General features: G+C 36.1%; 1 long non-coding RNA gene across 1 annotated transcript in view; it reads right to left on the bottom strand.

The window, feature by feature from the left end:
- Positions 1-12,212: 12,212 nt before the first annotated feature.
- Positions 12,213-16,767, bottom strand: part of LOC148130196 (uncharacterized) — a 40,722-nt gene continuing 36,167 nt past the window's right edge. The window contains exon 3 of the long non-coding RNA XR_015750221.1: positions 12,213-12,269. This is a non-coding gene — a long non-coding RNA (uncharacterized LOC148130196). The remainder of the gene's footprint in view (positions 12,270-16,767) is intronic.

Genomic DNA, 16,767 nt, shown 5'->3' on the forward strand with positions numbered 1-16,767 from the left:
CAAAAACACCCCATCAGAGGATGAGACGATAAGGAAGATACTAGATTGTGCAGAAATGGACAGACTAATGCTAAAAATAAAAGATAAAGGAGATACACAATACTATTTAACATGGAATAGGTTTTATCAATGGTTAGAAACATGAGGTAGAAGTTGGAAGGTGAAAGAATCAGGTGAGGGCGACTTGGAAAGAGACAGTATTTGTATTATTGACAGAGGAATGTAAGTATTAGACTGATAGATGACTTGACATATTAGAATATGATGGTCAGAAACTATTGTACAACACTAGTACTGTTTAAAACAGTATATACATTATTCTGTTTTTACTTCTGTTTTATGGCAATTGGAATGCCATGGCCAATTATACTGTATTCAATATATCTATATGTAAACAATAAAAATATATTCAAAAAAGGAAGAAAGAAATGTTCACACTAGGTATGTCAATGTGGTAACAAAATAATTCTATATTTATATTATGTACTGGTTGGAATCCTCTAAAACAGTTTCCCATCCTGAAATCTTCAGTGTTATTGGTTTGCAATTCCCATAATTCTTAACAAATAGGTTGGAGATTCTGAAAATTATAGTCCTCCATATTAGCCAGGAGCCATGTTCAGAAAGATTGAGCTATGCAATTGCTTAGTTTTTCTAACTTGAAAAAAGATTTCACAATAATTTTGAAGAGCCTTTTGTTATTCAGGATATGCACACCATGTTATTATCCAGACAATCTGTGACTAAAATAGCTACCCACCAACTAAAGCATGGTTTGAGTTCAATATGTGGTTTACTTGTTCTATCCAAATTCAGCAAATATAGCATTGTATGCTTTTCCTTCCCCTTCTTCTTTAGTTTGACAAATGAAAAAGAACAATGCTCAGATAAGATATCTTATCCAACTTCGGTGCTTTCATGGTATTTCTGTTTTATAGCTAGTGTTGACATTCAGTCTTTCCAATAGAGATGCAAAAAGTTGTTTGCATTGCTTTCCTTTGAGTCAGTAACTTCTACAGTGTTATTTTGTGAGCTGAACAGAACAACAGAATGGGAATTGGAGAATTCCAAGTGACGACAACTAACTTAGAATAAAACAGGCTTGTAAACTTCAGGATATGTGAAGCAGGTACTGTGTATTCAGAAGTGTATTATTTCCCGTGAATACAATGACAATGGAATAGATTATTTCCTACCAATTTCCTACCAATTTGCTATAAAACAACTACTAGCAGAAATGTATTTTATTTAACAAGGTTTTTAAAATAGATTATTTGGTTTGTAAAACTCTGGATATCAACAATGTTTAATTTTTATATTTTTAAGACTTTTCTTAAAAAGTACTTAAGTATTAAATGGCAGATAAGGATAGTTTGCAACTGTATGGAGAATGGGTGTAGCTTGGGACCTCTGGTTGGACTGTGTCTTACAGTAGAAGTGGGCATTTGTTCCCTCCCTTTACATAGCCATTGTCATTCTTCCTTCAGTGAAACCTCCAAGGAGATGAGTCAGTACTTCCCACACAAGTCTTCTCACGCTTCAAGCACAAATACCCTATGTTTACAGGCCTGGAGAGGAGCTGGGCTGCTGAAATTAAAAACAGATGGGAAAAATATCTCTCCCACTGGATCTAACTGTTGGTTGGGTTATTGATCACATCTGATCAATGGCTGCTGGGAAAATGAACTAATGTGAGCTAATTTACAATGGTGTCACTAAACTCACAATGGAATTTATATATCTAGAGAACAAAAAAAGTCATGACATAATGTGTGAGAAATTCAGAAAATCAAGAAGGGCTTCACTAGAGGAATTTTACTTTACGTGAAGCCTCAGTTCAAGGAAACCAAATGTTTAAAAAAAGGAAGTTACTTCTTGGTTCTTGTAGCTTAAATTTATTTATTTTATTTCACATAGCATTTGTTAATTTCATTTTATAATAGTTTTACTATAATCAAACTTTTTTCTTCATTAACTAGGCTTGTAGTGTTTCATATTTCTGTGGTGAAGGGAACTTGAAATTTATGGTTCAATTTCTAGTCCTTTACGGATATTTTATTTTTCCTAGTGTTTGTTCTCTATTTTTTTCTACTTTACTTGGAATAGGTTTGGATTTGCAATGGACAAAGAAATTCACTTTTTTCATATAATGTCAGAAATGTGGCACTTTCTGAGACCTGTTTCACTTTACTTCTCTGCTGAGAATGCAGGAAAAAATTAGCATCAGGATTATACTTAACGAAACCCTCCCTAGACAAGTATAATTGCTACTTCTGGCCCATGAAAGGATTATGTCTTCAACAGTCCTTCCCCATCCTCCCACCATTCCAGTTTAAGTCTTTATGTTTTGTGGTAGCCTCTGAATCTCAGCTCATTCAATCTACTTTATCTCTATATCTTTGTTCTCTTTGGTTGCCTACTCAAAGGCATTTTCATAAAGAAACCTTCTTTGAGCAGCACTGCTGAAAATCATTGAACAGTTCAATTTCAGTCTGTAACACAATGCCAGTAACATCCTTTCCTCCAGTTTCAATCCCAATATCCTGGTACAGGAAGAATAGCAACTGCCCAAGCAGAACAATAGAATTATTTCCCGTTCCAGCTGATCAGCTGTCTCACTATACAGTTATGAATAACAATAATCCCTGGTAGGTCTCAAGGGTGACATTTGTCAATCCTTATCAGCACTGCTGCATACACCAGAGCTTGATAATGCTTTAGGAATAAAAAATGACTCTTACCAAGCTGCCAGTGGAGAAGTAATAAATACCCATTTTCTGAAAAGAGGATCATCTGTGTGCTTTTTATATATATTTTAAAGCCACCTTACAAAGGATATTTGCCTACTGCAATCCTAATAACCAACACTAAGGGCTACTGTGCAGACTGCTGCTGGTATAGAACCTCACCTTCAGTAAGAGAAGGCATTTTGCTTCTGGACTGTATTGAGTAAAGATAAAACTGTTCAGAGTGGAAGAAGACCAGAACACTCCGTCCTTTCTATTTGCAGCATTATAAGGCACTCAGTGTTTTGCAGAAGCCACACATACTATCATTTCTGTATCTCATCTATAGTGTATGTTTACCAAAACAAACTGTTCTATGTAAATCACAAAAATACATTTTTCTATATTCCCTGGTAAAACTTTCCCAGAATGGAACCAAATCTACTATTGTGGTGGTAGAAGTCAGATTTGGCATTCAGATTTAGTTCCTGACATATCAGGTTCAGAGAACTGTTATTCAGAATTTACACCTTGAGCTAAATGGGGTTTTTTTGTATGACATTATAGACATTATGCATGCATATACCTTTCTGATTATATCAGGTGATAGGATATAAGATGGTTGGATCATCTCACAAGTCCATATTTGTAATACACGGAATTGAAAATTCTGTGCCATGGTTATCCTTTAGGTGTAGGTTACAATGCAAACTGAAATATTAAGTCCATACCATTTTGGTCCCCAGGCAGGAAGAATGGGAAAGTACAATTTCTATGCACCAAAAGAGGAGAACCATTGCTTTAAGTATTCACTTGCATTTAGAATCAAACTACATTAATCAATTGATGTATTAATCAGTCACTGCAATCCTAAGGATATAAAATAATTTTGCTATAAAATTCTTAGCGCAAATATTGTATTTTCACCTAGTGAAATTATGCAAATATTATCATTTTTGGAAGAGGAATTTTGATGGTTCTGAGAATAGACTGTAGAATATTTATGAAATTCTGAACCTTTAGTTGAATGTTAAAATGGTTTACAGTATATCTATAATATTTTCTTTCCAGTGTTGAAAGGTGTCAAAATGCCTTTCTTTCGAGGATTCGGTTTTCCTGCTGGGAGAGCTCCGGCGCAAGGATACGGACAACTGCTTGAAAGCTGGATCTTTTTATTTTTCAGGAAGGCGGAGAACAACAAGAAGTCTGTGTTCCTGGGCTAGCTAGCTTCTTATGGTAAGCCCGTGGTTTTTTATACCCTTTTCTCCCTTTGTAAGTTGATTTTGTGTGAGTGTTTGTATTTGTGCCTAATGTTTCAAATCCTGTTTGAGTTTGTCTTTATTTCCGTCGGAGGGCAAACTCTGCAGGGTGGCCAGATTGTATTATTGGTTTTCTGTAATCTCTTTTAGCTTTAAGATAGTTTTTCATATTTGTTCTGTGGCAATCTCCTGTCTGTCCCTTTTGTAATTTATATTTTGTGTCTTTTGTCTGTTGTTTTGCTTATTTGGTATGCCCTGTGTTTGTAAGGGTTTTCTAAATTATCTTTTGTTTCCTTTTCCTATTTGTCTAGTTTTCTTAATTACTTAGGCTTTTGTCTATAGGGATTCTTTAATACTTTTTATTTGATTCCTTTTCCTATGTAAGTTTGTTTTCTGGCTGACCCGATGTTCCCCTTGGGCTTTTCCTGTTTTTTGTGACACTACTGCCTTCGTGAAATTTCCTTTCCACACGCTGGCCACACCCACACCCAATTTAGCGAAGGGAGGAAAAGTCATGATACGTCATGTGATGATGCTGTGATGATGCAAGTTTGACACCCCTGGCTTAGAATATATGTGAGCTACTTGAGGAAATCAGTCTCCTTAGAAATATTGTAGTATGTCAGCCTAAGTCAGACCTGAAGCAAAGGAGTAGCTCATATTTTCTTGATTGGAAATGAAGAAAAAGAAAGGAAAATAAGGGCATAATTGTACAGATTTCTATTGCATAACCCAATGAACTCAAGTGATGTGAGTTTTTTAATGGTTATAAATAAGCAATAAAAGAAGCCACCTCAAAGCTTGCATTCCACCCTTTCCCAATCTGGTGTGCCTTTCAAATGTGTTCAGATTATAATTCACATAATTCCTAACTGCTTACAACCCACTTGTGGGGAAATAGATTGAGAAACTATTTCATAGAGTTATAATTGTTTATTTGGACAGGACATTAGATGATGACATTTGAATTAGATAGTCAGTCATAAAATAAAAGTGCTTGAAGGAAGATATTGTAGTAATTTTACTGTAAACTAATGACGTCCTAAGTAAGTAGATCCTTAATTCACCAAATATGGAAGAAACTATTCACATTTGGAAAACAGAAAAGTGAAACTGGTAAGTGACAGGCTTTTGAATCTGTTTGCCCTAAAATGTTTTCTTTCCTCCATTATACCTCATTTTACCTCAGAGCCAAAAATAATTCTCATGTTTCTAAGATTTAAAAAAAAAATGTTGTGCAGCTGTTATGAACATATTCTTTCACTTAATTAACTTGCCTTTCTTTTCAGAAATTTTTCTCTTGATGAATCACTTTTAAAAGTGCTTTTTATGGGAAAAAAAGTTAAGAGAGGAGATTCCCCCCCCCTTTTTTTTAAAGAGATGTCTTTTACCCTAAACAGGGTGATAAAATGCAATACAGGTGATCTACCAATCATTCTGTGGAAAACATATAAAGCAAACTTCTTTAAAACTTAAAAAATATGTGCTAAACAGATGGCCGTAGGTTTTTTTCTTCTTTGTTTTTATTCCTCCAAGTTGTGCATAAGGTTCTCTGCATAAGTTTACATTCAGCCTGAGCTTCAATGTTAGCATGAAAATAGTATAGAACATTGAAAATTTCAAACATTTTCTGTAAGCTACGTTTTGTAACGCATTTCCTTGATTTTTGCTACAAATCCACTCCTGCATAATTTACATTGTTTCCATTTCCTGTTCCTCTAACTTTCAAATAAACAATAAAATGGATAGTGATGTTTGTTTATCTAGTGATGACTATTAAGTCTGTTAGTTACTTATGGAAAATATCTCAGTGTAAAGTAATGAGGAAAAATAGAGGAAACATGAAGATAATGGGCCTGTGCAAACTGGAAGCTTACACATTTGTTTGTTTTTTCAGAGATATGCACTGTAAATTTGAAACCAATATTCTGTATATAAGCTCAACATGTGCTCTTTTTTAACTTTCCTAGTTTTCCAAACACCAATTCTTGACATCACCAAAAATTATTTGTCCTTCCTGACTTTCTTTGTGTGTAACTGATTATAAGAGTTGCAGAAATCATCCTTTATCTAGTTTTATCAGTGATTACAAGGAGAATTGGCCACATCTTCAAGGAAATGGTGTGCAAAAAAAATTTACCATATAAATAATTAAGAAATTAGTGCTTTCAAGAACTACTGTATATTAATCTATTTTGTTCATTCTTTCTCATTTTTACTACCCTAACATGGATCTTGGTCTTGGTCTTGTTATCTGTCCTAAAACTCTTGCTATCCCATCTCTTATTTTACTCCTTTTTCTTTTAATTATGTCCAAGTTTATTATCCTAATAGTAAAAGATGTAAAAGAAAACCCATCACAGAGAATAAAATGTTATGATCCCTAAAGAGAATAGGTCCGTTATCATATCCTCTCTATACTTTAAAAAAAAAAAGTCACTGGGGCTTGGCACGGAAGCAACACAGCCAGAACGAAGGCTTAACTACCCTTTATTGCTCCAACTTTCCCCCAAAAGTCCCACCATTCACTGCAAGTCTAGGAGCCAACCTCTAATCATGCACCTCCAACAGGTCCTGGTTGCTATTAATCCAGAGGAGTAGCACAGTTCTGAGAGTAGCCACAGTGTGGGGAGAGGTGGTTTTTTTTTTTTTTTTTTTTTTTTTTTTTTTTTTTTTTTTTTTTTATATTTTTTTTATTTTTATTTATATTTTTTTTTTTTTTTTTTTTAAAAAATTGAATAAAAAAATAAATTTCAGGGAATTCAAGGAGTCATCATCACAGGAAGAGTTCACTGGGACTGCAACACAACTGGAGCAGAACTCGCACATTGCCAGGCCAGGCAAGCAAGGCAAGCAACGGAAGGCAAGCAGGGGAAGGCAAACAGAGGAAGGCAAGAAGGGCAAGGCACAACAAAGTATTCAGACATCAGTAACAGCACGTGAGACTGGAAAAAATTCCTGACAAGCACCCCTCCCAGTAGTGTCTCTTTAAATCTCATTCCCCAGATAAATGAGAAGAGAAGATGCCCCTTGTGAAGAGGGGCAAGGCACCTTTCTCCCAAGTTATCAGGTTGCCCTGCACTGATCCCACCTCCTCTTCATTCTCCGTGCTTGGGAACGATGGGGAAATAATTGCTTGTCGTCAGAGCTCCATCGCTCCTCTGCTCCGCTGCCTGCCCTCTCCTCCCTTCTCGCTTGGTTATCCTGCACTCACTCTCCTTCGCTGGCAACCCTTCCCAAGCCTGAGGGACCCAAGACAGCCTTATCCTGCTGCTCTAATCATTCCTCCACTGGCCCTAGCTCTTCCTTGTCCTCCTCCGATCCAGGCTCCAACGGGGCCATGACATCGGGTTTTAGAATGATTCAATGCTAAAACTACATACATTTAGTATACCCGCTTATAAAAGTGAAAATTGTAGAAGTAATTGCATTCTAAAGTATATTGTAGTTGCATGTAAAAAGACTGAATATTTAAGAAAGCGAGATTCAAAACTACATATATGAATGAAAGTTAAGCACAAAAGAGGATTTTGCAGTAGTTATTAAAAATGGGACAGAATAATACATTAAAAGTGATGATAGCACTTTAGTATCTAGACTTATCTTGCATCTTAGAATGGTTCCATAGACTGAGAAGCTCTGAAATATATAGATATAAGTATTATAGACTCATATGTAGGTATTTAGATTATTTTCCAACATATAATTGTTAAAAAAAAGTCTGTACGAGCTAAATAAATCCACATTATTCATATTAAATATTACAAGTTCATAGGTTACAGTTTTTGAGCACTAATACTTTTTTTTTACATTTTGAATCCAGACTGTGCAGCATATCATTTTTTTTTCCTGCACAGCATGGAAATTATTCAGGAATCAATAAATGAACTCAAAAGCCACACAGCATCATTGTAATTGCTGTTCTTCTCATTTCTATCCTTACATAATTGACAGAAATTGGATGCTAGAACTAAGCTGTGATTAGAACTGAGAGTCAGTTAATTATACTGTCCAGCAGGGTTTCATGTGGAAGAAGAAGTCTTTTAAGAAATTGCTAAAGCTAGGTGAATCTTAGAAAATCTATATGTTAAAGGAGCATGCTTACTGTTATATTTTCAGTCTTTAATGTTATATCTTGCTTTCATTGATTCAGTATGCTTTGGCTCCCCAAACAAGAGTATTTGTTCAACGGAGAAAGTAAAAGTTAGTGATATCACTTTTGGATAAAGTACACATTCCATGCACCTATTTGTAATAAAATTCCAACTCCATTTCTCCTTAAAGTAGAGTGTTAGTGGAACAGCTCCAGGAGAACTGGGAATAAATGTTCTGGACCAAGAAATGTGGTGAGAGAACACGAACATCTTCTCTTGTGTATATTTTTGGCATTCCAGATTTCCCTAAAGTATTATTCCATGAAGATCACAATCACTCCTTTCTGTGGGATGACAGATTTGTGTTTGGTAGAGGAAGCATGTTTCTGGAACATCCCAGGAAAGGATGGTGCGGGGCTCGACAATGACTCCAATTCAGCAGTGGGGCACAACATAATTAAGGAAGCTGCAAGGGAACTATAATAACCCCCTAGATTGTATGCAGCATTTCTGGTCCATTCTACCTACAGTAGCTTTTTTCAAGAATTAGATGAATTTTTGCTTTGACCAGTACTTCGGGAAATAATCTGTGTATTTATATATTTCTGTGCTTTCTTATGTATACAGAACAGGAGAGGCACTAGTGGAAAATACTTTATTATGATGGTAGGAAGCATGAGGTAGAAGTTATTTTAATAACAAAGCAAGTGCTTCATGTAAATAATAGAGGCATCAGCTTCGCTTTATGGATAGATGTGACCAAAATAACAGCAGTAATAAGCCCTTCAGAGGACCTTAACCTGCAAGTTTCAGCTGGATGCCTTCAGTAGATTCATGTCAATAACCTTTTCAAATATTTATTTATTTATTTATTTATTTGATTTGCCAATTGTTTACAAGATAATAAGTATAAGTGTATACATAGTTGTGAATACATGAAATGGGTACATATAAGAAAAATAAAAGAGGAATAAGAGAAACAATAGGACAGGGACGGTAGGCACGTTGGTGCGCTTATGCACGCCCCTACAGACCTCTTAGGAAAGGGGTGAGGTCAATAGTAGACAGTCTAAGGTTAAAGTTTTTGGGGTTTGGGGAAGAAACTACAGAGTCGGGTAGAGTATTCCAGACATTGACCACTCTATTGCTGAAGTCGTATTTCCTGCAATCAAGTTTGGTGCGGTTAACTTTGAGTTTGTATCTATTGTGTGCTCTTGTGTTGTTATGGTTGAAGCTGAAGTATTCATTGACAGGTAGGACATTGCAATGTATGATTTTATATACCATGCTTAAATCAGACCGAAGACGGCATAATTCAAGGTTTTCTAGTTCTAGAATTTCAAGTCTGGTGGCATAAGGTATTCTACAACGAGTAGAGGAGTGGAGAACTCTTCTTGTGAAATATTTCTGGACTTTCTCAATTGTGCTAATATCAGATACGTAATGTGGGTTCCAGACTGATGAACTGTATTCGAGTATTGGTCTAGCAAATGTTTTGTATGCTCTGGTTAGTAGTGTGATATTACCAGAGAAAAAGCTACGTAGGATTAGGTTAACAACTCTTAATACCTTTTTGGCTATGTAGTTGCAGTGGGCTCTAGCACTTAGATCATTAGAGGTGAGTATTCCAAGGTCCTTTATAGAGCTTGGGTCATCAACAAGATCTTGACTTTCTCCTGTACTTCATCAAAGTAGGGATGAGGCAAGAAATGCTCCACATTGTGGAGCCTAGATTTTGCTGAACCAATGCAAAATGTGCCCTACCACAATTTAAAACTAAAAACTGTAAAAAAAAATGATTTAAAGGCTTTTTAAAATTTATTTATTTCTTAGGAATGACATGTTTTGGCATGATTCAGGGATTACCACTGTTTTGCCCCTTCCTGGGGGTCTGCTTTGCTGCCTCTAATTACTGAATTTTCTGAGATGCTAAGTAGGCTGATATAGTTGTTCAACCAACTGGTCCCCCTTCAGAAGGATCCTCTCATTAGTGGCAGGTCTTGGTTACATCGGGGTTGTGGTTTACTGGTGTAATCTGTGGTAGTTAATTAGTACAGGCAGCAGAAGCATGCTAGCACAATGTTAAGAGAAAGAGAAAGAGACTTGGCATAGAAAATGTGGTATTCACAGACATGTTATCTCCTTGCTTATAAATAATAAAATACATGGGCCATTATTTTGCCCCAACCATGCGGAATATTACAAAAGAATATTTAATCCATATACCATATGTACTCAGTGTGTTTGACTCAGTGTGTGTTCTGCACTGGTCACCTTAGCCCATATTCAAGTGCTGAATTGAATTCCCAGTTATGCTGGCAAGACCAGTCCAGAGGTGTCACATTCCATTAGCACAAGAGAAAACAAGTTAAGGCTTCTGGCTGCTCAGAAGCTGGAAGCTGAGAAGTGAATGAAGCTCAAAATCAGGTTAGCCTTGTGACCCCTAAAAGAACTCTGATAGGTAGACAGATTAAATGAGGTGATATTGCCTGTTGCCTGCCTGCTCCTGCCAGTGTCAGAGAGTCCACCATACCGCTCCACAATCTTCAGGATTTTACAAGTTCAGAAATGAAATTACCCTTGAAACAGCCGCAAAAAAAGAGTGAAAAAGCTATAGAAAGTATGGAGCTTTTTGAAAGATTATTCACAGCCACTCGATTCTTATTAAATCTGCTTCAGTTTGTATGGGGTATTTGCGTGAAGTTTCAATAGATGGAGAGCAGCTTCATCTGCACAGGCCTGTAACTTGAATGCAGTAAAATCGTTACATTTGTTCACAACCATAGAATTCTTCAGTCCTGTTACCCATTATAATAATGGCAGGAGTAGAGAAGTAGAGAGGAAAGTTGACTGATTTCAAGGTCATAAACTACAGTATATTGCAAAATTATTTTTTTTATAAATCCATTTGAAAGTTAGCAATATGGCTCTTTTCTCTTTTAAGACCTGATTACTTTTTTTTTTTTTACTTATTTACATATCCTTATTGCTTGAATGAGTTATCTTACAAGGTTTTAAGGATCTGAGTTTTGGGTCACATAAGCAGCTGTAAATAAAGTGCACCTAAAGCGACACTCAACACCAAATTTAAAGCCTAATGTACATATCAATTTGATCCAACACAGAACTCTCTTTATTTAACATTCTACATGGAGAATACTGAAAGATACAGAAAGGAGATATCTAAATTGTTTGACAGTTTGTTTGACAGTTTAATGAAATGTGAATGCATATTTCCTATAAATAGTACAGTCCACAAAATAGCTAAAATTCTTCAGACAGAGTTTTGGCTTTATTGAGCTTTATAAGGTTTATCACAGTGACCACGGTTTGAAAATAGCGAAGGAATGGACTACGCACCAAAGTTAGTTTAGGTCAGGGGTGTCAAACTCAAGGCCCACGGGCCTCATGGGCAAGATCCGGCCCACGGGGTGCTTAGATCTGGCCCATGAGGCCACCCCAGAAAGAGTGAAGGACTGGCCTGCGGTGCTTCTGCCAACAAAAACAGAGCTCAGGAGCGCCATACGCAGCCCACCCGAGCTCTGTTTTCACTGGCAGAGGGTTGCAGGAGGCCATCGCAACCAAAAATAGAGCTCAGGAACCACAGGCACCCCTGACACGAGTGACATTGAGCTGGCCATGTCCACCCTGGCCATGCCCACCCAGGCCAAACACAACCCTGATGCAGCCCTCGATGAAATTGAGTTTGACACCCTTGGTTTAGGTCATCCCAAAGAGATGGTTCTCTCACCAACACCACATATTTACACAATGTAGCACTAGTATTTATCTTCTTGGTCTGTTCTAAATAATGTTCCACAAAATTTCCATAAGGATACTACAGAAAAATACTCTTAAACTTGTAAGAACCAGGAACCACCCATTAACTCTGCTTGAATATAGGATTTATTTTTAATTTTCTGTTTAACAAATCTATCTATCCCCTCTTCACTCCTTCCAAACTGTCCTGTTGTACCAATGCTAAATCAGGAAAACTTCTTTCAGGTCTATATAAGGTCAGAATCCAGAACAAAAAACTCTTCTAAACAAGAGTTAGGCACAAATGAGTTTTAAACCTCTTTATTAAATTTGTACAAAATAAATTTGTACAAAGTAAACAATTTTTTAAATTTCTCCTTGGAATAATTTATTAAAGGCAGGGTAGAACATATTAGTCAGAAAACAACCACCTGGAAAGTAATAATTGGAAATCAGTTATTCCAGAAATGATTGTTAGAAAGTCAGTGTTTTAAAAAAACAAGCCCAACAGTTTTCTAGCAGTTGCAGTTTCAGCAATTTTAGCAATATTATAAAAAGTAGGGTCCTGGAATAAGCCCTTACCCACAAAAAGATCTATTTCTCTATGGAGAACTTATACACAGAGGATGAACCCTGAGCATCCTGGTTTCCCATGATCCAATGGCCCTCTTTCTCTAAAAAGGCATATAAATTTAATAAATAATAATAATAAGAGACCATTAGAACAGAGAAAGAGAATTTCTGTTTCTCTGCCAAATGGTTTCTCCCATTTTTTTCTCTGGTAATATTACACTAACAACTAGAGCATACAAAACATTTGCTAGACCAATATTCAAATACAGCTCATCAGTCTAGAACCCACATTACGTATCTGATATTAACACAGTTGAGAAAGTCCAGAAATATTTCACAAGAAGAGTTCTCCACTCCTCTACTTGTTGCAGAATACCTTATGCCACCAGACTCGAAATTCTAGACCTAGAAAACCTAGAACTACACTGCCTTCAGTCGGATCTAAGTATAGTATATAAAATCATACATTGCAATGTCCTACCAGTCAAGGAATACTTCAGCTTCAACCATAATAACACTAGAGCAAACAAGAGATACAAACTCAAGGTTAATCGCACCAAACTTGATTGCAGGAAATACGACTTCAGCAACAGAGTGGTCAATGTCTGGAATACTCTACCTGACTCTGTGGTTTTTTTCCCCAAACCCCAAAAACTTTAACCTTAGACTGTCTACTATTGACCTCACCCCTTTCCTAAGAGGTCTGTAGGGGGCGTGCATAAGCGCACCAATGTGCCTACCGTCCCTGTCCTATTGTTTCTTTTATATATTTTTTATTTTTTTTTATTTTTCTTATATGTATCCATGTATTCATAACTATGTTTTTACTTATACCTATTATCTTGTAAGCAATTGACAAATAAAAATAAATAAATAAAATAAATTTGCAATTTCACTGTCTGTAATAGCCTGGAGAATTTTGCACAGCCCTCTGCATACAGTTCTAATCTGAACTAGAAAGCTTCTTCTTGCATTTCTAAAAATATTTCAAGTAAGTGAAAGTTAGCCAACATACTTTAGCAAAATAAAATCTGTGATTTCACAAGGGAGGATTTGAGGAATGAGTATGTTTATGCAAGGCAGTAGTTCCTTATTTTAAAAAGAGAACTGAAGACTTCTAACAGTAAGATTTCAGCATCAAACCTACACTGTTTCCTTAAAACTTAACCATAAGTCAATGTTTAGGTGACACTAATTTCCTGATCTTTTAAAAACAAACTGTTGCCCAATCCTTACAAGTACAATTTCTACAATGCAGTTATTATTGCTAACCAGAATTACTTATTCAAATTAAATGAAACCGTCCTCACTTGGTGGCTTGGAGAAATGAAAAAATAAGGAGGGAAAATTGTTCTTCGTGTGTGATAAACAATGATATGGATGTATGTACCTATACATTGAAAGCATGCATTCAAATACATATTGCTAATGTGTAAAGCTTAGTAATAAAAACAACATTTCAGAAGCAGTAGAATGCAACTTCCAACATCTGCAAGTGGCCATCGCACTGCCCAGAGGCTACCATACAGGAAAAAATGATGCACTGTAAAAAGCGTTTGGAGGTGCAAGATACTTTCTAATAAAACTTACCTGATCCCCTAAATTGATTGCCCCTATGTAGGACAAATGGGGAGGAAGTAACCACCAGATTGCAAGAACACAAGTGAGAGGTCAGATGAGGAGACCCAAACTCATTGGTAGCCTGACATTGCAATGAAGAAGGGCACACATTTAATTTCACAGCTACTAAGATCATTGGTCCTGCAGGTACAAAGAAAGCCAGGAAAATGATTGAAGCCTGGGAAACTGGCTCCTTGTCAGTTAACAGGAGTGTTGATTTACCACCAGCTTATGAAATACTTAGAAGTCAAGGAAATGACATCCAATCACCAGACACCAACACACCAATCAACCAAAAGGAAAGCACCACATCAATATGACTCACAGAACACCTGATAGCATGTGTTCTAGTAGAGAGAAGTTCCCTGAAGATGGGTTCCAGAATGAATCTGAAAGCTCAGAACAGTAAATCTCTGATCCCAGTGACCAACCCAATTTTGATTTTGTATAAAACTAACTAACATACTAAGTTTGAAATTTAAGTGTCTTAATAATTATTTTTACTGGTAGTAATAGTAAAAGTTTCAGTAACAATATCATTTCCTATTTTTGTCGGGTTCATAAGGATTCATAAGTCATAAGGATTCATAATAAGGATTCACATTGGATCACATTGGATCCAATGGCTTTATTTATTTAGTTGATTATATCACCAACAGCTGAAATCTCTCAGCAGCTTGGAATCATAAAACAAAAGTAAAAACAAGAACAATTAAAATCAAAGTAAAAATCACTAATAGTGAAAAGAAAGTTTTAAAATGCCAGCCAAAAGATTCAATTCCTCACCTCAGTAAACAAAGCATTCTGGAACCCAGGGCATGGAGCAACAAGAATCTTGAGGGCTGACTTACACCAGCTGTAAAGGAACCTCCTCAGACAATTTGCAGATTTAATGCAGATTTAAGTTTAAGAGAGAAAGTGGCTCTTCAAGCTCTTGGGTGAAGTCAAAATCGACAATGTGAAATGTCAAAATTGACAATGTGAAATAGATTCTCTCTATTATAAACACATTGAACTTATCATGTATCCATGTTAACAATCTCACTGCAAGATCAGGACAATTCTTAAAATATTTTTAAAGAGAGTCCACTAAAAATTGCATTAGAGATGTCCAATTTAGACATGTTAAATAAAACACAAAAAACTCCCCCTTCTCCCCACCCAAATCAAGCTGTTACTGACACAGAAAAAGTGTGTGAAAGCTCACCATCTCATAACCGCAGAGGTAAAGGATGTTTTGAGAACATGATGAACCTTTACCCAGCTGTCATAAAGCTACACTTTGTGTTCTCTGTCAAGTTATTTATATAACTTTAACGGAACTCAACATCTTGGCTGTGCATATGTAAAGACTTTTCACCTACCAAATTGATAATATCCATTCATGTTTATTATTTTAGAGCCAACTACCCTATGCTCTTTAGTTCCACTCAATTCCATCTTTTGCAGTAAAAACATTGAATGTATAGACTTCCAGATATTGCAAACTATAACTTTCAGAATTCTTCACAACTATGTTTAAGGCTTTTATGACCTGCTTTACAATCAGAATTTTGTACCACTTTCTCTTTATTCTAAATCTAAAGAAACCTGGAAAATATTTTATGCAAGTGCTTTTCCATCAATGAAACATAGGGGAAATAAGAATTTAGAATAGAAAAACCCACTGATATATATAATTAATTTCATTTTACTTTCTGACATTATATATTATCACATCTCTCTTGCTTCTAATAAGCATTAAAACTGTAACACATAAATTGTTAAGTCCACTTTTTCTCTTTTACACAAAAAGTCTGTAAGGGATTTCCACTCAGTAGTAAATGTAGATATTGTCTTTTCTCTGATCAAATAAGTTGATTTAACCAACTAGCAAGTTTTATCATTTCACCATTTCATTCCAACTTCACCATCCATTCCTCCATTGTGGATAGTGCAGAATGTTTTAAAAGGTTAGTGTATTTTCTATCAGATGAAATTTCTGTGTGATCTTCAAAGATCACACAGAACAAATTGCCATAAATTAACAGACATACATCATGGACATGAGTTGTGGCCACAGAAGGTCACAACTCACCTGCCAGCCAAAGCAGTCATTAGACTACACTTTCTTGTCCCAGGAGCCATGAATCTATGAGAACCTACAGATTATAAACCTGCAGTCTCTTAGGAAGCACAACCATATCAAGAATCAAGATTACGTAGTCCTGAAAGCAATAGGTATATGAATTAACACCTACCCTGTCTTGCTTGAGTTGAATCTGAGCCTGTTTCTCTCATCTAGACCCTGACTCTCCCCTCCCCAGGTCAAAACTTCTACCATAATTTCTTGTGGAAGCATACAACTGTGCATTATTCAGCATTTTAATGATACCTCAACCTGAATCAATGTATGATTTCTCTCCTTATCGATCAGGAAAGCCTAAACAATTTCAGCATCTAAGAAACAGAATAATAAACTAAGGGCAAATAAGTCTTAGCTCATTTTCACATTGGATGCCAACAGTGTACCATTTTTTTACACTTCAGGTGGCATAGCCAACTCTCATAAAGCTATCATGTCAAGTATGGCTGCTATATGCTCATCACCTATTTAAGGAAAGTAACCATTAGAGCTTCAGATGTTCCTATACAAACTTCTAAGCAGTTTTGGGAACTATTTCCAACAGCAAAGGATGCAAAGAAGTGTAGCTCTGTATCATCTGGATAGATTGCCTATGGCTGCCAGTAGCACTG

The sequence above is a fragment of the Notechis scutatus genome, chromosome 6 (genome assembly GCF_049901735.1).
Source record: "Notechis scutatus isolate UNSWTSFEM ecotype Mainland chromosome 6, rNotScu1.2, whole genome shotgun sequence".
Classification (NCBI taxonomy): domain Eukaryota; kingdom Metazoa; phylum Chordata; class Lepidosauria; order Squamata; family Elapidae; genus Notechis; species Notechis scutatus.